The 20,758-nt window shown below is 39.0% G+C and overlaps 1 protein-coding gene across 6 annotated transcripts in view; it reads left to right on the top strand.

The window, feature by feature from the left end:
• The window catches only part of Slc14a2 (solute carrier family 14 member 2), a 402,998-nt gene that overhangs the window by 231,735 nt on the left and 150,505 nt on the right, over positions 1 to 20,758 (top strand). For all 6 annotated transcript variants that reach the window (XM_070029241.1, XM_070029239.1, XM_070029240.1 and 3 more), the window contains one exon: positions 8,086 to 8,166. The gene's annotated coding sequence lies outside the window, so the exon portion shown is untranslated. The remainder of the gene's footprint in view (positions 1 to 8,085; positions 8,167 to 20,758) is intronic.

Below are 20,758 nucleotides of genomic sequence, written 5' to 3'. Positions count from 1 at the left end.
CTGATGAGCCTTATCTTGAAGGGGGATTTGGATAGGTAGGTAGAAGAATGTGGTAAAATCATTAAGGTGCAGGTCACAAAAGCCATGGAGATGATACAGATATTTGGCATGACTGGCAGGATATTTGGTGTGGATAAAAACTGTAGGTGACAGTAATGGACAATCATTTTTGAAAGGGCACCATGTCTAGTTTGTAGAAAAATTGATTGCTAAAAAAGTAACTCGTTAGAGGACACAGAAGCTGGTTTGACTAACTGGTAAATGAATGTGGAGACAGACTCCTGAACCAACAGGGGAGGTGAGGATGGTAGGAAAATACTCAAGAGAAAGAAGCTCAGGGATTCAGGAGGTAAAGGTCAAGTGGTAGCAGAGGAAAGACATAATAATAGGAGATATTCAGCAGGCTTTGATAGCTAATTATACATAAGGAATGAAGAAAATGAGGTATTGTGATTGCCTCAGTGTTGAACAAATGTATTAATTATGATGCTGTGTGAGTGTGTACTAATTGTGTCTTATGTCTGGTGGGGGCTGGAGGAAAAGAGACCTTCTTGGAGGAAGTGAGATGTTCATGAGATCTTAAAGGTTATATTCACTTGCTTTTAGCACGAATAAAAGCCTTCAGGAAAGGGAAACATCATGGGCCAAGACAAAGGCAAAGAGAGGTACAAAACAGAGCCTCCAATGTGGGAGATGTATCTGAACAAATGAAAGGTAGGAGAAGGCTAGAGAGCTACTAGGCAGTGTCAGATTATTAAGGAACCTGGGTTTACACCACAGATAGAGAGACCTCTAGGGAAAATATGTAAAAGAACAAAGGGAAATCCTCAGATTTTCTTATTGCTGTTTGTAGAAGTATAGGGAATTGAAATTTATAATGATCTACTAATTAAACATAATGTGACTACTAAAGCATCCTGTGATAATGGTATCTATCTCTTACTGGTCACACATTGCTGCCCATTACCTTTCCATGTAATTCCTTTTAGCTCAGTCAAGGTGTTCTGATATTGTTTGGTGCCTCAGTCTTCATAATTTTTTTTTCAGTCTTCAGAATGTTTAGAGGATCATTGTAGGCTGTAATAATGTTTTTACCTTTGGGTGATATACAGTTTGGGATCCTGAACTCAATTTTGTCTGTTTGGCTTTGCCTAGCAGGTCTTTGTCCATTCTTGCATTTTTAACTTTCCAGTTGAATTTTAATTTTATCTCTTGGTAACAGCATATAATTGTTTGCTTTGTAATAATTTTTACAGGTTTTCTTTTACTATCATGGATATCCTTGGTCTTAGTCTTAACATCACATATTTTCTATTTATATTGTTGCCTTTTAAAAAATTTACATATGGTCTGTGGTTTGCTTTAATGTGGGCTGCATGTGGATATATAAGATATATCAAAATGTTTTTAAGATGCTTTGTTATCCTTAATTGGTTATCTTTATAATAAGATATAATATACATAATCTTTTGTGTCCTCTGTAATTATTGATAGTTTTATAAGATCATGAAGCTTTCTTACATTCCTCTCCAGCTTCATTCCTTCTCCACTAAATAATGGTGATGATGAAGATGATGAAGATGATGATGACATTTCTACTAATTTTAACTTATACCTTTTTAAAAATTTTTTATAAATCTTTAAATGGTTGCACAGGGCAATACAATCTAATGTGCAGATTCATGTGCATCTTTATCAGAGTCAGCCCTTCCATCACTCTCCCCCATCTACCCTATCCCTTCCTCTTGAGTTATACCAAGTTTCCTACTTCTTTTTTCACTTATGTATATTGACTATTATGATGATATTCATCCCCCGTCCCTCTTTCCACGCATTTACTTCTCTCCTATTAGCCCCTGTCTAATTTTTAATACAGATTTCCTTCCACTACTTTATTAGCCTTAAGTGTAGTGACTTTTCATATTTTGCTGCTTGAGAATTTCTTTCTTTCCCTCACTTAAATTTGTTAGCTTCAGTGTTTTAAATGTTATTGTTCATTCATTATTCTCTGACCAAAATCAACAGTTTATTTTTCAACTTAATCCTATACTAAAGTCATTAAAATGCATCTCCAGTTTCTGCCATTACCTCTTCATTCTCAACTGATGGTTGAAAATCAACCTCTAGTGTCTTTAAGACAGCTCCAGTTGCCTCATTTCTCTGGGTCATATGAGTTTTTTGTAGCAGTTGTAATTGAACAATAGTTTGAACATAAATAATTTTTGTGCATGTTTCATTCCTTAGAAGTTTTGTAGACATTACATTGCTATGAAAAGCCTTGGAACTAACTTAATTTTGTCCTGTTGGAAACACGTTTTTCATTTGCTTTTGCTTTATTTTGTTTGTATTAGGTTTTGTTTGTTTGGATGGCCAAAGAATCTCTCATCAAATTTAGGGTTGGTATTTGGGGATTAATTTTTCCCATAGTTTATGTTTCATTGCTTGTTGTGTTTTTCTTTACTTTGGATTTAAATTTATTTTTTTTACTTCTGAAAAGGTTTTTTGTTATCATATTCTTTTAAATACATTTTCTGTTCTATTTTTTTATGTTCTTTTCTGAAGTTCTTTGTTAGTACACAACCATAGATATATTGGGATCCATTTTATCTTTCATGTCTATCAGATTCTTTATTAATCTTTTTATCCTTTTTTTTTTTAGTTTTTTTCTTCAGTACTAAGAACCAAAGTCAGGTCCTTGTACCTGTTAGGCATGCACTCTTCCACTGAATTAAATTCCCAACCCTTCTCAATCCTTTTAAACTGTACATTACCATCATTATGGGCTTACTTCATTCTGTCTTTGTAGTAACAGCAGTATCCAGTATCATTTTTGTTGTTTCTATTGTGTCCCCAACTTTGGGGACAATTTTTTGTTTATCCTATACCTCTTTCCTGAGCTAGCTTTCAGGTAACTCATTGCTTTATCTCTTTCACTGGAGGTTATATTTTATAAGTAGTTTTCTTAAGAATTTTTTTCTTTGTTGGTTCTGTAATGATTTTGTTGACATAGCTCCTTTTTGCTTGATGACCACACAATATGGTATGTGCTCTTTGTCTATTTGTTTCCTCTGATTATTGTCTTCTATAATATCTTTGTCAAGTTCTTCCGTTAGTTTGATTTTTGATTCTGCTCTATTTCTGAACCAGCCATTTTGCTGCTTTATGGTGGGAAGAGCTAACCTATACAACAATCAACACTGTCTCTATGCTTTTAGAGCTAAATTTTATAGATGTAGGGTCATTTCTGTGTATATGTGCACATGTTAATTTTCCAGAAGAAAGAAGAGACTTGACAATGAGAATGTTGATTAATATAGTATCATTTTTCTCCAATATACTTGCTTACAGAGCATGTCTGTTTTGTCTTCTTTATTCAACTTCCCCTAATTCCAATGGAGTCAAAGAGGTACAGCCACCCATTTGCTTAGAAAGTGTTCCTTCTCTCCTCTCACAATTGTGGCATCTGCCAGCTTTGTCTTTAGCAGCAGACGTCTTCCAGCAAAACTCCCTACCCAGATTGAGATTTTATTTCTTTTTTTTTTTTTTGGCAACCCTTTTTCTTTTATTTTTTTTTATTGTGAAAATACTGTACAGAGAGGTTACAATTACTTGGGCAAGATAATGAGTACATTTCTTATCAAGCATTGTTGCCTCCTCCTTTGTTTCCCCTTCCCATCCTTTCCCATCCTCCCCCCACTCCCCACCCAATCCCCCCCGTACCAAAGTTGTAAAGTTCATTTTCAATATTTTATTGTGATAATACTGTACAGAGGAGTTACAGTTACATGAGCAAGGTAATGAGTACATTTCTTATCCTGTTTTCCCTAGTGTTTTGGACTGAACTCGAAGTTAAGTAGGCAGGTCTATTTAAACACTACTGTCTTAAAAGTAGAAGTCCCTTTTAAGAGACTGTGCATCCCTCCATGGCATCTCTGAACCTCCAGCATCTGGTACTATATCCAGGAAAGACGTTTCACGTCTCTTCAACAGAGCCTCAACAAAGAATCTTCCTTATTCTTCCCTATGATGGTACAGGAAGGCATAATTCCCAGTGCTTTTTATTTGGTTTAGATATTTCTGACATCCCCCACAGCCTTTGTTGTATCTTCTTAACATCTTGCTCTTTCTGTCTAAGCCAAGTCAGAGTACCTTGCACAGAGGAAACAATAAATTCTACAGAAGTACTTCATATAGTGTGTGCTTTCTTTTTAACACTAATCTGGTAGCAAGTCTCCGTTTTTATGGATGTATAAAAGTGGACACTTATCTCAGTCCTTGTGAATTCCACGGAACTCTCCTGACTGGGTGTAAAGTTGTGGACACCCTCCATAAGAAAGGATCAGTACAGATCTGTCAGTAGAAAAAGCAGAGATCAGATTTCTCTATGTTTGTTTTTGGGAGAGAGGACTTTGACTCAAAGAACTATCCCTCAGATCCTTTGAGAACAGCTCTTTGCTTTGTTATTCTTTCTGTGTGTTCTTTTTTGGCGGGGGGACTCTAACTCATTTAATTCTGATTTAATTTTAATTATTTGTTGCCATATATTAGGTTAGGATTTGGCTTGTTGTCCTTTTCAAGGAGATTAAAGTACATCCTTACATTGTTGGTTTGAGATTTCTCCAATTTGTTGATGTAGGTACTCAGAGCTATAAATTTTCCTCTGAGTACGGCCTTTGCTGTGTCCCAGAGGAGCTGGTATTTTGTGTGTTCATTTTTGTTAAGTACCATAAACATTTGAATTTCTGTTTTGATCTCTCCAATGACCCACTGGTGACTCAATAATGTGTTGTTCAATCACTATGCATTACAGGATTTTCTATGGTGGTTTTTGGTGATGACCTCTAATTTTATTCCACTGTTGTGGGATAGAATACAGAGAATTATTTCAATATTTCTGAGTTTGCACAGATATTCTTTGTGTCCTAAAATGTGATCTATTTTGGAGAATGATCCATGTATATTCTGATGTTACTAGATGAAATATTCTGTAGATGCCTGTTAAATCTAGTTCATCTATGCAATTGTTTAGTTCTGAAATTCCTCTCTTGAGTTTTTGCCATGTTGATCTATCCGGAGGAGACCGTGGTATGTTAATGTCACCAATAATCAATGTGTTTGGATCTATGTGTGTTTTTAGGGTAGATAGTGTTTGTTTGATGAAGTTGAGTGCTCTGGTATTTAATGTATAGACATTTAGGATTGTTATGTCCTCCTGTAGGACAGATCCCTTTATTAATATGTAACAACTTTCTTTGTCTCTTCTCACTAATTTTAATTGAAGTCTATTTTATCTGATATTAGGATTGCAACTCCACCCTGTTTATGGTGGCCATGTACTTGGTAGATTTTACTGCAGCCTTTCACCTTCAGAGTATGTTTGGTTTTGTGGGAAAGATGTGTCCCTTGAAGACAGAAGATAGATCTTGCCTTTTGATCCAACTAGTCAGTCTGTATCATTTAATTGGAGAGTTAAGTCCATTAATGTTGAGCTCCCTCATTATTTAAAGCTTAACTTTCAAAATTCAGTGTGAGTAAAACAAAAAAAATCCTCTAGCAATAAGCAAAGTTCTCTTCTTCCCTTTCTTAGAGAAAGATTTAGACTCACCAAGAGAACAAGGCAGACAGACCCAAAGCCCAAACACCCGAACCACCAGAAGCTGGTGGTTGGGAAATAGTTGAAGACACAGGCACTAGCTGAATTGCCAGAATGGCTCCAAGAAGTTTTGTGTGAGACTTGAAGGAAGAACTCATTCCAAAACTCAAGAGGAAAGGAAAAATCAGACCCAGGCTCACAGGAAATGTTTTATAATAATGCAATCTCCAGGGCAAGAAGATGAGGACTTAGGGAGAGTAGGCAAACTGTGTAGCTCTTTTACCTCCCCCTGTGCTTGTGCATTGTGGCCAATGAGGCACTAGTAATTTCTCTTAGTTATTTCATTTATGGCAAGGACTTTGGGTCTATGTCTGGTCATAATGGTGATCTATGTATGCCATCTACAGTGGGCATGGTTAATGAATCCTATTTTATTTCTTAATTAAGAATTTGAAATGACCTCAAATTACCACAATTAACATGGATTTTTCTTCCTCATTTATTTACTTATTTAGATGCATGAAATTGCACCCTTAGCTTAAACCAACCACAGCATTCAGAGCCTGTTAAAATATATAGCATTCATTAAAATATTTATTCCTTACCAGTGATCTGGAGATGGTGGTGGTATTTATGTATACAAAAATGCTTTTTCAAAGACTATCCATTGAATTCAGTCCATCCAGCTTGGTAGCATAAAATTTCACTTTATTGACAGACCTTTCTATTACTTAAATACACTTAATATTTTCAAAGTAGACTGTTATGCTGACTTAACTTGCAGTATTATGAGGTTTCCTTTCAAAGACTTCAAAACTATAAGCATCATCACATTTTCAGAATGTCAATGTTCACTAAAAGATAAGAATAACCATTTTAAGGTGGAATTTATCAGACTGGTTTAAAAACAAAAATGCTTTGAATACTGTTTAGCATCAAATTATGTATTAGTTTCCAAGATTTGACCTTACTTTTCATTCTTGGGTTTTTGCTTTAAGTTTTGATTTCTAACTAGTTTATATGGAGTCAAAGCTCAAAAAGGGATGATTGGATTCATTCAAAACTACACTTCAGTACAGCATCCTTACAATAAAGTGAATTAAAAAAAAATACTTCAAACTATACCCAGCAGGAACATAAATGTGTACAACCCAACAAGAAAGCAATTAAGAAGCAGTTTATTTATTTATTCATTTTTTTGTCGGTAATGGATCTTGAACACTGGGCTTGGGCGCTATCCCTCAGCTCTTCAGCTCAAGGCAAGCGCTCTACCTTTGAATCACAGAGCCACTTCCAGTTTTCTAGTGGTTTATTGGAGATAAGAGTCTGATGGACTTTTCTGACTGGGCTGGCTTAGAACAATGATCCTCAGATCTCAGCCTCCTGAGTAGCTAGGATTACAGGCGTGAGGAGCTGGTGCCGGGCTTAAGAAGCAGTTTATTAAAAGTCTTAAAAGATGTATATCTTTTGAAATCCAGATAGTCCACCTCAAGGAATTTATCCTTAGGATAAAACAAGAATACATGTTAGATTTAGCTACAATTATATTTATAATATCCTTGATAATAATAGAAAAAAAATGTGCAACAAGAAAAAATTAGGTGTATTATGGCAAACCTTATATTGGAATGTTAAATAATTGCTTTAAAAAAAACTATGTTGTTTATGCTTGTTCTGCATAGTTGTATCGTATTTATCACCATTTCTGCAGATCAGGGACATGGGCATAACATTCCTGGGTGATCTCACTTGGACCTTTCACCAAACTGCAATGAGGATCTTTAGGATCATAGTCTTCTCCAAGTTTAACTTAGATGTTGTCTACTTTCAAGCTCATTGGAGTGGTGGTTGACAGGATTTAGTTACTCCTGGGCTGTCAGTCAGAAGTATCCCTTAGTTCCTTGAATTATAGGCATTTCTACAGAGCAGTTCATGACATGACAGATGACTTTCTCACAGCCAGCAAGCCAAAGAACAAGACAGGATGAACAAGCTAGAAGACAAAGTCTTTTTGCTACCAGATCTCAGAAATGACATCTTTACCCTTTGCCCTACTCTTACTAGCAAGAAGCCAAAGGTCCAGCCCACATTCATGGGCATTGGATTGCATGATTACACAACAAGGTGAACAACAGGGTAACCAGATCATTGGGAACAATTTGAGATACTGCTGCCACACAGTTAAAGTTTATGGGCAAAGGAATTCATGACATCGTATTCAATTAGACAAATTATATCACAAAACAGTATGCATAGTTCAACCTCTGTGTTTAGAATAAAATCAATTTGTTCGTGTATACATAAATATTTATAAAAAACAATCTTAAGTGTTTCATGGATTAGTAGTAGTTATATCTGGATAGTGAGATGACAAATGAGTTGTGGTCCTGATTCTTAATCTGTGTTTTTTCTAAAATAAACTTATTGCTTATAATTTTTAAAGTAAAACCAGTTAAATATTCCAGTGTTTCTGACCTCCACTATCTTTACAGGGATATTTCTTGCTTACTACTACTTGAAAACAACTAAATAGAAACTTGCAAGACTACAGTGGCCAACGATACTGTGAAATTGTGAGTAATGTTCTAGAACTTGTTGCTGTGTTTGTGGCTTCTAAAACATCTGCTATTATCAATAATGCTACAATGAGAAATTAAAATTACTTTTACTTTCTTTTATTTTTTGTCGGTTGTGGGGCTTGAACTCTGGGCTTGGGTGCTGTCCCTGCGCTCTTCAGCTCAAGGCGAGAGTCTACCGTTTGAGCCACAGCGCTCAAGCGGTTTTCTAGTGGTTTATTGGAGATAAAGAGTCTCACGGACTTTCATGCCAGGGCTGGCTTTGAACTGTGACCCTCACATCTCAGCCTCCTGAGTAGCTAGGATTACAGGCATGAGCCACCGGCTCACGGCTACTTTTATCTTCTTAAATCCCTGAGATCACTTGGGACCACAAGTCAATTGACTTGGGAGAGGGGTAGCCTTATGAAGATCTTTTTCCCCTTGAGCCAGTGTTTTTTCCTTCTTAATTCTTGTTGCTTCCAGAAATGAGCTACCATAATCATGTAGCCATCTCCTCTGCAAAATTCCAAAGAGATTGATCCTCTTTATATGTCAAAACTAGATGAACAGATCTGACACTGCTGAACATAATTATAAGTTTGGAAAGGGAGAAGGGATGAGGGAGAGAGAAAATGGAACCATTAATAATCTTCACACTTCATTAGTTTTCCTGCCTCATGCCACCAGGAGGGCCTGCATTGGGATGCCACTATTCAGGTTTGGAATGACTTCTTCAGCAATGTAAATGTTATCTTAAGGTCACTTACTGATGAAAACTACTATATTGCCAAGCACAGATTTCTTGGTTGTTTGACAAGCAGACCAGCTGCTTTATACCTGTACAGAGCACAAATGAAACTACTCAGTATGGGCAAGATAGGTGTGGGAGATGAGGAAGGAAAGTAATAGTCCCAAAGATGAAGGGAGATTAGCACCAAGTCTAAATATTAGTGGACTTCTTTCTATTGGGATCTATAATAAAATAGCTATTAAAAATGACATCCAGATCTTGGATCCTTTTCCCTCAAGTAAAGTCCAAATTAACACTTATCCAAGTGGTGATTCAGAAACCTATATGACTCCTGTCTGTGGTTTGACCATCTTCTAAGACCTCTGAGATTGATTTTGGATCCTCTACATCTCACTGGTTGTCAGAGAAGAAAGTGAAGATGATACAGTAACTCCTCTCTGCCTACTTGACACATTCTAGTTACATGGGCCCTCTTTCATGTAAGAGGCCTTGAGGTAGTCCCTGGATGGCAATTCCTTTCCAATGACTCCACTCTGTGAAAGGGAAACATACCCATAGACCCTGACCTGAAAAACTGCAGAGGTAGAAAGTCCCCACTTCCCTGTAAATTTAGTGGAAATTCATACATTGTACTTACAATGACTCATTGGATAGTGAATAATTCTTCCCCACATAAGAGAACTTCCCATACCAACCATACCTCCTTTTCATGATTAAGACAAGTAACTCGTATAAGGTTCTAAGAAGTCAAGGCTGTTCTCTACGGGAAGCTATAGGAATATATGCCAATGCTTGGAGCCAATAGAATTCCATGGAAGCCATCAAACACTACCAGTATTCACATAACCTCAGAGTAGAAGGATAAACAGTGGTGTTGGTCAGAGTAGAAGGATAAACAGTGGTGTTGGTGTTGAGTAGAGACCAGCCCTTCAGCCCTAGATCTGCCACTGACTGCTGCAATAACGAAAGCAATTTAAGCTGGGCATGGTCACTCCAGCCTATTGTTCTAGCTACTTGGAATATTGAGATCTGTGGATCACAGTTCAAGACAAGCCAGGCATAGACATTCACAAGACTCCATCTCAATCAATGTTGCATATCTGTCATCTCAGTGACAAAAGGAAGCACAAATAAGAGGATGGAATTCTAGGATAGTCCAAGAATAATAGTGAGATCATATCTTGAAATAATCAGTGCAAAAGAGGTGATAAGTGTGGTTCAAATGGACGAGTTCCTGCTTAGCAAATGTGAGGACCTAAATTCAATCTACAGCACCACCAAAAACAAAAACTAAAGAGTGACTTCATTTTCTAATATGTCAAATGAAGTAGATGTTTCTGGAAATGACAGGTGTATGCCACTGCATCCACTCATCATTCATTTTTTTATAGCTAAGATAACAGGAATGGACTGGGAAGGTGGCTCAGTGGTAGAGAGCTTGCCTTGCATGCCTGAGGCCCTGGGTTCAATTCCTCAGCACCACATAAGCAAAAAGAAAAAAGCCGGAAGTGGTGCTGTGGCTCAAGTGGTAGAGTGCTAGCCTTGAGCTGAAGAGCTGAGGGACAGCACCCAGGCCCAGCGTTCAGGACCCATGACCAGACCCCCCCCCAAAAAAAGATAACAGGCAGGCACCACTGCATCCAGCCATTGAATGAGATGAAGTCTCATGCACTTAAAGTATAAAGGAGTCAAATAAGGCTCTATTTTTATTCTAGTGATCTTTTGAGAGGCTCCTTTAATCCCTTGGTCTCCTCCTCCATCTTCAAAATGGTGTCAACATTATATCTCTCAGACTATTCTTGTATAGTCATATTTCTGGCCAAGTTTGGGAATTTTCCACTTTGAAGGACTCACATAATTAGACTGAATTCAGAAATTTTAGTCACATCTGCAAAGCCTCTTTTGCTATGTAAGGCAATGTGCATGAGTTCCTGGGGGTTGAAGGCCAGCACATCTTTGAGAAAGAATATCATTATTCTGTCTACCATGTAGAGTGAAAAAGGAAGATAGTCAATCAAGAGTTGGTTGATTGAAAAAGAAATAGCTATGACATTCCAGGCCCAGAGGAATCAGTCTCTGCGATGGAGGGTTGTGTGTTACAAGTAAAACTGGTCTCAGGGTCAACTTCTACAAGGAAAGAAAAGGATAAGAGACAGCAATGTGCGGAGGAAAAAGTAGGTTTTAGCTCATCACAGGTCCCATTTAACTCTATGAAGATTACCAGAATGGGATGACCCTTCAGAATTCTCATAAAGATCTGGGTCTTTAAGATCTTTTTCTTCTGGTTGCTAAGACCATGTCAAATAATCACAGTCCATGGGCTTTCCTGTGCAGAAAAGGTGTGACAAATCAGCTTTCCTCTGCCAAGGATAACTCCCAATAGCTAAAATAACATGTCCTTCATTCTAAGCAAGCAATCACAGTTACATTATAGCTTTCTTAAACTTCCTGTTTCCATGTGGAACCAATTAAGAGAGTTGGTCGTGGTATGTTTTGGAACAAAACTTGACTGACATATCTCACAGAATGAAATCCTAGATGTAGAACTTTCAAATCAGAAAGAAAGGAGTCATGTGTTTCATGTGTACCTTATGGTACACATGAAGAAGAAGAGTGGGAGGCCTTTAAGGTTGCGTGAACAAGGAATCAGGAGCAAACATGGATAGCATGGGGATAGGAGAATGGGATTGGTTCACAAATAGTATTGATTCTAGCATTTAAAACAATTTGACAATATATTCTGGGTACTAAGATCCAGAGCCAATTCAGAAATGTAGGCCTCCATCCAAAACACAGCAAATAAGAGGTCCTTAGAAGAGACTAAGGGCAGTCTAAGTCATATAGATAATGGCTTAGCATCTTGAAATTTTCCATGAGGTACTGGTCCAGAGAATAGAGCCTGAGATCAGCCGGGGGGATAGCTGGAAAGTAAATAAGAAATCTGGTTTTGGCAAAACTAAGATAAAGCAAGAACTTGATTACCAAGGAAAAGGGCATTCTGTGTTAGATTAAGTGAGTGGGCTGCACGTAGTATCATCTGGCCCATGAATGCCATTTGGCCCGAGCCCAAGTCTGATCCTGGCACAGGAGTAAGAGATACATCCGTTTGTCTGAGTAGCAAGGGTTAGAAAGATGTGGGGCAGAGGCGTATGCTCCCTCCAGGGGAGGTGCTTTTCACGGGACATCCAGGCTGACTTCAGTATTCATTATAATTGAGTGGTGTCTGCACTAAGCAAGGAGGGACAAAGACAAATTTGTTCCCATCCCCAAATCCCCAAGATTCTCACTCTCTCCGGCATGCGCTGAGCTCAGTGTGCATAAAGGCAGGTCAGTGGCCACTTTGTTGTAGACCTGCTCAACCACCTCCACCTCTCTTCTGTCTTGTTGCCAATCTAAAGGAACTAGTATTTAAGAAAAAGATTTATAAGCACAGGTGGTAGTTCAAGCCTATGATCTAGCTTCTTGGAGAAAGGTTGAGGAACCATGGGAAACCATTGAGCTAACCTGGGAAAAATTAAGTTTGTGAGAGTCCATCTTACTCAGTGGCTGGGCACGATGGCGCGTGTCTATCATCCGCAGCACGAGTAGGAGAGTCTCAGCCCAGGCCAGTCTGGGAATGAAGCATGACTATACTTCAGAAATAACCAATGATACAGATGCAAGAAGGGTCTGGGGACATAACTCAAGTGGTAAAATACCTGTTTTGCAAGCATGACATTCTACATTCAATCCCTAGTACCACAAACAAAGAGAGAGAGAGACTTCCAACCAGATGATGCTACATACATCTATAATGCTAGCACTCAGGAGGCTAAAACAAGAGAAACATGAGTTAAATACTAGCATGAGCTACATTTTTAATTAAAAAATAAATAGGAAGGAAGGCAGGAAGGCAGGCAGGAAGAAAGGAAGGAAGGCAGGAAGGCAGGAAGGAAGGAGGGAAGGAAAGAAGGAAGGAAGGAAGGAAGGAAGGAAGGAAGGAAGGAAGGAAGGAAGGAAGGAAGGAAGGAGTGTATCTCAGTGGTAGCATCCCACCTAGCATTCACAAGGCCCTGGGTTCCATCCCAGTACCATTAGAAAGATTTTTCAAAATGCTGACATGCCATTTACACAAACATAACACACAAAACCATGTTCTCAATTATCCTTGGATTCAAATATGTGCATGCACAGGGAAAGAGCAAAAGGCACAGCAAAAGATGCAAACAAGTTCAGGAAAATAATTTACCAGAAGAAAGAGCAAAATAAGTGCAAGAAAGATATTATGAGGGTTCCCTAAAATTTTCTTTAACTAAATTAAAATGAAAATAAAATCATTGATGTGTTTGCATTATAATATTCGGAGACATAGACACTTAGTGTTTGATAGTAAACAATGCAGAAAGGAAACGTTCATCATCAACTGCCTTGCCTTCCTCTGGTGGAAATGAGAAGACAGTGGGGAACAGAGTCTGCAGGAGAGCCAGACTGACAGCTTTAAAAATTAGTTTGGCTTCGGATTTCTGCTCGTGCACATGCCGTGAGACAGCTATACGTGCAAGAGCATCAAGGGCATGGAAGCAGTCCTACCAAGCAAGGTGGTCTAGAAGCACCAGGGACCTGGCCAGACCCAGCGTAGCCAGGCATCCAGTGGTGAGGAGCGATGCCCAGAAATACCAAATGGCATAAATATGACATGATTGTGTTTTTCTCACGTAAAATATGTTCAGGCAAACAAACTGACTAAAGGAAGGTATAACCCAGAAGTCTAAAGGTGTAACCCCTCTGAACTACTAAGGGAATTTTTTAAACAAAATTAGTACTAGGAAGTGAAACATGTCTGGAACAGAGAGCAAGAGATGTACAGGAATAGAGGGAGGAAAGATAAGTAAATGCAGTCATTATAGTCGACGTGCATTATGTGACATTTGAACTGCAGAACTTGAGGGTCGGGATGGGAGGTGGGAAAATGGAGGGTGAACAATGGAAGGGGTGACATTGATTAAGATGGACTGTACTCATAACCTGACTAATGAGATTGTACAACTTTTTGTACCACTACCTGATAATAAAATTTTTAAGAAGGAACAAACCAAAGACGTGCAGAGGTCAGCGCTACAAGGCTGGAGTGGTCCCCGAGACTCAAGTACTTCCTACTTGGCCATGGGGTCCCTCTGGCTCTCCATGGGGGACTTTCTGATTCAACTCAGCAGTTGCATGTCCAAGTTATCCAAAACAGAAAGAAGGGGGAGTGTGGAGGCTGAAATGGTTTCTATTGGCTCTCTATACTCCTCTAAAAATTCCTGCCTGGAAGTCTTTCATCAGGGTAGGCTAAGAAAGATCATCTTTAATTCAACCAGTGAATGGATCCAGATGAAAAGTTGATGTTTCTATTGCTCAGGAAGAAGTCTTCACACTGCCTTCCTGATCGCAAGCCTTCTGTCCTTTCTGTGAGCCAACAGTTCGCAGTGACTACAGCAGTCAGTAACTCAGGTTTCCATGGAGCAGAGGTTGCTTCCTCTGGTCAAGACTATTCCAGTCCATGCAAGAAAGAGCCTTGTGATGCTTTCCCCAGAGCAGCCAATCAGCTTTACTAATCATTGCTTCACATTTCAGACTTGGAACAATTACACTTGATGCCTTTGTCTACCTATTCACCTATCACAGAGAAAATGAGTCAGTGACTTGGGACTTTGAGGAGGCTGCCTATGCGGTGTGGTTTGGCCTCTGAAAACCTCCAGAACATCTTCTAGTAGAAAGGCAAGTCAGAGAATTATAGGGGAGAGGATTGCTTCATATGTGCTGTGAGATCTCTTTGAACCTGAACACATTCCCTTAGTTCTAGAGGTTATATCTCTGGGAAAGGCATTAAAATTAAATTGTAAGAAAACTGTGCCTCAGAAATACCATAAAAGTTCATTCTTGTTCAAGACCCACACAAAAAAAGCTTAAACAACAGAAATTGTCAATACAATCTTCTTTGTAATTATAACATGATATATCTATCTGTATACAATGTAGTGCAGGCTTTCTAAAAGACTTAGCAATTCAATAAATCAACAACAAAGAAAACAATTGCCCAAATACATTTCTAAATGTACTACCAAGATTACTTCCAGGAGGATTTCATAAGACTAGAGACTCAGGGGACAGCTAGAAGACCAGTGTCTGGTACTGAGAAAGAGAACCAGCTGGGAAGGGCAGAGAGAGCTACCAGATGCCCAGAGGTAAGAAGGCTGGTCCTGAATGCAAAGGATAGCAGCACTGAGTGGGTGGCATGGCTGTCTTCCTGTTGCAAGCACTTTAAGTTCTATGGAGACAGAATTGGCAGGAAACATGCAAGAAGCTCACACTTTTCCCTGTATCTTTGCCTCTTCCTCCCATCTCCATTCCTGCACCAGCACAGTCTCAAATCTACCCTGATATCAACACTCCAGCATCTACCCACTCCTGTCTCCTAATTAGGCTCTCTCTCTCACCTTCTCTCCACCTGCTCTCTCCCTTTCAATTAGATGCTAGCAACGAGCACATTATCTCCTATTTTTAAGGACAAGAGAAAAGAGAGAGAAAACTTTCCTTAGTCTCATTCGTCTCTGCCCCCATCAAACTAGCATTCTCCCTAATTGCCAGATTTTAAAGAAGTATTCCAAACTCATTCTCTCTTTCCCCTCCTTTATCACCCCACAGTCTGCTTCCACAATTCCACAAATATCTCTTTGACTTCATGGTATGCCAAGTTGTCTATGCCCTTAGCCTCAATAGTAATGTCTCCATTTAACCATTGCCTAGATCCAAGGCCCTGTCCTTTTAGTCTCCTCACAAGCCTTGACACTGCCTTCCTGATCTCAAGCCTTCTGTCCCCGGAAGCAGCCTTTTGTACAAAGTGAAACTGCGATATCATGTGACAGTTTTATGTTGCTTTTTAACCACATGTTTCTGACAAGTCCTTGGCCTCCAAGGATGCTATAATGCATTGAAGAATTTTGTCAGACACCAGAGCCCATATTTCTTATACCAGTGTCCATGACATAGTGTGATCTTGGGCAAGTCATCTCTTTAAGCCAAAGTTACTTCCCCTCTAAAACTATTTTAAATTCTTCTCTGTCTCATGGGCTTGTTGTAAAGGTCTAATCAAATCAGGAATCTGAGCCACTTTGCAAATACCAAAGTACAAATGTCCCGACCTTCCCTGCCTTATGATTTTTCAATTTTAAAATGGTGTGAAAGCAATACACACTCAGTAGAAACCACGCTTTGGATTTTGATTTTTCTCTGGGCCAGCAATATGCTGTACAATTCTCTCTGCAATGCTAAGTAGTGGCAGCAAGCCACAGCTCCCAATCACAAGTGATCATGAGAGGAAACAACTGATACTCTACCGTGTACTGGGTTGCTAGGCTGTGGCACCTAACTGCATTTTCAACTTACATTATTTTCAATTTACGATAAGATTATCTGGATGCAACTTAATCATAAGTCAAGGAGCAGCTACCCTATACAGAAATGATTGATATTTTTAAAAAGTCACTAGTCAATAACCTTGGAGGTAGTCTCTGTTAGGGAGAGAGACTAGTAAGATGTCCATTTGTTTTTATCCTATCTTGAGCAAATCTGGTTATGATTTGACCTGGGTCCATTTTCTAGACTGGAGATGATAACAGCTATTCTAGCCACTTCTTACAGCTAGCATTAATACCAAATGAAATAATGAATGTGGAGGGATGTTGCCACTCAGCAAATCTGCAATGCTCGCCATTCTCATCTTTTCCTTTGTTCCTCTCCAAATGCATTAATTAAGCACCCTGCGCCCAGCAGAAGGCTGTACTCCCAAGAATCCCATGGTGCCCAATGATGGAACTTTCCTACCAACTACCTCCAGAATCAATTAGTGAGTTAATCATGGATAATGCAATAATAAGAAGTAGCCAATAATAAATTGATGATATTTGGCTATGTTTTAATTTTATAAGGGGAAAATGGCGATAAGACTACAATGGATGAAAGAGAGATTATCTTTTGAAGAAATGATCACTCCTCCTGGCCATTTGCCCTATATTTGAACCCACTCCAAGTCTCATTGGTGTCTCTCTGGCGTCTAGGAGTATTACAAGATGCTTTGTGACTTGAAATCCTGGCTTTTACTCTGATGCAGAGTGTCTACAATCTCTAATAGATGTGCCTAAGTTTCCAGGTCCCCATGGCATCTGGAACCATCACTTATTTCTTGATCTCAGCTACTATTCGTAAGGAGAAGCTAGGTTACTGCCAGAATCAGATACCGAGCAAGAAGCGTTTTTATAAATCTCCTGAACCTCCATTGCAGAGGTGAGATGAGATGAAATCAGAGGTTAGGCAATGTGTGCAAGGAAAGAGAGAATAAAGAAGGGAAGAGAAGCTGACAATTGTTGATCCACGGACATGAGCTGTATTTTTATAATCAAGCATATCCTAAGATAAAACAATACCCTGTGGTATGAGTTTATAGTCCTATTAACCAACAAAGGACGCAAGGGCAAAACATTTCCCAGGATCACAAGGAGGTAAGAAACAGAAGAGATTCCAAATGCTGAGCCAATTCTACTTGGGGAAGCTAACTCATCAAAGGTGTCAAAGTTTATTCTACATGCCAGACACACACAGAAAAATATACACTGACTATCCATGTATGTCCTGTCCATGAACATTCCACCACCCTAAGAAATTTTATTTTTATGGTACTATTGTTGAGTTAAAAGACCTCAATCTGAGACTGAGTTTTACCAGCTTTGTGAACTCATCTACAAAATAAGCCTCTTGTCTCTGTGAGAAATGTATACATGTCTATATAGGTCCAATGTTTTTTGTGAAAAATGTCTACACTATGACACATTGTTAAGGAAGGGTGCCATTATCTCTGAAGGGTATTTCCCTGGCACTATAGAGGTCCCTGGCACTACATAAAAATGGAATGATGTCCAGAACACAGCCAATGTCTGATGCTGAATTTCAACTATGGGGTTGTTTAATAACTTCCTATGATTCTAGTTGTCCCAGAGATGTGGGTAGAGCTAAGTTTCCCTAAGTTGGTAGCCTGTCTGTGCCCTAGAATAAAGTACCAGAGTAGGAGGAAGCCTGCAGGTCTTGAGTAAAGAAAAACCATCCTGAGAGGTGAACTTCAACTCTGCTTTTTCACCCCTTCTCCCTGGATGTGACATCCTGGTTTTATGGACTCCTCCCCCCAAAAGAGTATAACTCCTAAGATCCTAAACATGAATAAACTCAGTATTGGATGTGACTAGATTTTCTATACACCTATAGAATCACAGAGTTCCAATAAGTCATCCATAAAGTCAGGGCAGCATCCTCCTGTGAGTTCCCATAGCTAATTTCCCATCATGAGCCTTAATATCAGACAGAAGATCTATGGGTTTTTAGACAGTTTCCCCTTGGAAGATTGAGATTTAGGAATAGGAGTAGGGAAGAAATGTACCTTTATGACAAACTCCCTGCTTGTTTCCAATGTATATGATCCTTGGAAAATGAAACAAAACTTTGAAAATTGTTTTACAATTATACACTAGAATTAACCTGCTTATATGCCTAAGTCACCCTCAGAATGGAAGTTTCTCTAGGGCTGGAGCTTATTTCTGTCTCCTCCTTGTACCCCTAGAACCTGGCAGAACACATGGCACCCTGGATGTTCAATTAGGCTCAGCAGACTAAGAAGGCCATAAAATATACCTTGTTCTCATAGTAACAGTTGCATATGTAGAGTTTATGTTGTTGACAAAGGGTGTGTCATAAACACAGGCAATGTTACTGAGTCATGGGCACCATCTTCAACAAACCAAAAGATACCCAGATCTAGTCCTGGCCATTTATAGTGTCTCTAGCAACATTTGAATTAGCAAAACCACGTAGAAATCATTTCTGCACAGCTCAGCTAGTCAACATAATGAAGTTCTCCATATACTCCTTGTGTTGAGGAAGGGAAGAATAAGGATTAACTGTAATAATCCAGGTTTTGTGATTCATCCATATTGATCCCAGAATCCAGACCAAAGTCTCCAAATTTTGTAGGCAGGGTATCTTCCAAGTTACAAGATTCTGAGAACTAGCTGTGCTTCTTATTTTGTTTGTAAAGATCCGTCAATGCTTTCTTTCTTTTCAATGGTGTGTCTGCTTGCTGACAAGAAAAATCTTGTCAGGAAGCATCATTTTAAAGTTCCCTGCACAACTCTTTTCAGAGACCTGGCCCATGGAAAGTCTTCCCTAGACCTCCTAAAACTCATAAGAGTTGATTAGATATGTGTTCGCTATTGAAGTATGCTAATCATGTCTCCTTCAGGTCAAATTAATGAAGCAGGAGAGTAGTTGTATTTGTGACAGTTACTTCTGGGGTTTTTTTGTTGTTGTTTGTTTGTTGGAGGGACTAGAACCCTTGCCTCTGCCCTGGAATTACGATACTTGGAGGTGGACTTTATAGACTTGGGGGAACGGGCTGCAGTGAATTTCAAGGAAGAAACTCTACAAAGTAGAGTTCCTCCACAATTGTGTACATTAACCAAGATGAAATTGTTCTGTGCTCTACACTCCCTGAGCCTGGTTCTCTTTAGCAATGCCACAGCCCTTCCCAGATAAATGCTTAGCAAATCACACTAATCTAAACTAACCTTGTGTTTTGTTTTTATTTTTCCCTCTTCCTTTCTCTGTTTCTTCTATTTTGGATTGTTTGCCATTGTAACTCTCCTGTTTCAATTTTTTCTGCCTCTTCAGACATTCCAACTACTCTATTAGGCTTTGGTTTTGGTGAAAAAAATGTTCCACTTCCATTTTTATGTTTCATGCAAAGTCCCATGCTCACTTTCTTGACAACTCTAGTCAGAATGATAAATGACAGACCCTAATGGGCAGACAACAGTGGATCCCAATAACGGGCTGCACCCCTTTTCTCCCTTGCCCACCTATGCCAATAAGCTGGAAATGAATCTCTCTGATGGTTTACATGATGATTTGCTTTGGCCTATCTGGTGTCATGGATTCAGGATAATTTCCCCCAGTAAAAATAGCTCTCTCATAATGCTACCACACCATAGAAGTAGATAAGACAAAGAATTCTATTTTTCAGGCTTGAATCTTAAGTATTTAAGATCAGACTGACTTAACTAAGTAAGTTAGCAACGGATCCCTTTCTTGGCTTCCTGTCTCTTGATCTAATGGTCTTTAGTCCTTAGTTCCTCCTGATTGCACTTCTTTTGGGGTTATCAAGCATTCATAAGGAGGCTGATGTGTCCTTAGTAGGATGGAAGGAAAGGAGAAAGAAATCTCTGTTTTGATCTTCTGGAATGTTCCAATAGTTCCAGCTGTGGCTACAGTTCATGACTATGGGGATATTTCTTTTGCTTATTTATTTTTCTTTTGAAAGATTCTATCTAGATTCCAGCAAACTTTCCAGCAAACATTATTTTGAGGCAGCTGAGGAAGGAATGGCTATTCTTTTCCCCATCATATGTCCCTAAAATAACAGGAGGGAAGAGGGGATGCAAAGCCTTCGGGGTCCCCTTGAACTACTGAGGATAGCGTAATGAATTGGCTAGTCATAAACGATTTGCTCCTGAGTTCCAAGTGATATGGTAATGAATTGCCAACGAGCCATTAGCCAGACTGCAGCCATATGGTAAGGGATAGGACCCTGACACATTGTAGCCATACTGTGGGTTTGTCTTTGTAATTGTTCCCATCCAGAACCTTCCCAACTCTATGGCTGCTAATTAACATCCTGTTTAAGCTTCTGTTGTCAAAACTAATCATGTGTTATTTTTATGCAGTAAGGTCTTTCTCTTATCTGATTAGTAATAGTGACCGTTAAGAAATGAAAATGTGTTTGAGCTAACATAA

This window comes from Dipodomys merriami, unplaced genomic scaffold, assembly GCF_024711535.1.
Source record: "Dipodomys merriami isolate MVZ:Mamm:240054 unplaced genomic scaffold, mDipMer1.0.p SCAF_2, whole genome shotgun sequence".
Lineage (NCBI taxonomy): Eukaryota > Metazoa > Chordata > Mammalia > Rodentia > Heteromyidae > Dipodomys > Dipodomys merriami.
The sequence above is the reverse complement of the archived record's forward strand: the minus strand, read 5'-3'. Positions and strand labels throughout refer to the sequence as shown.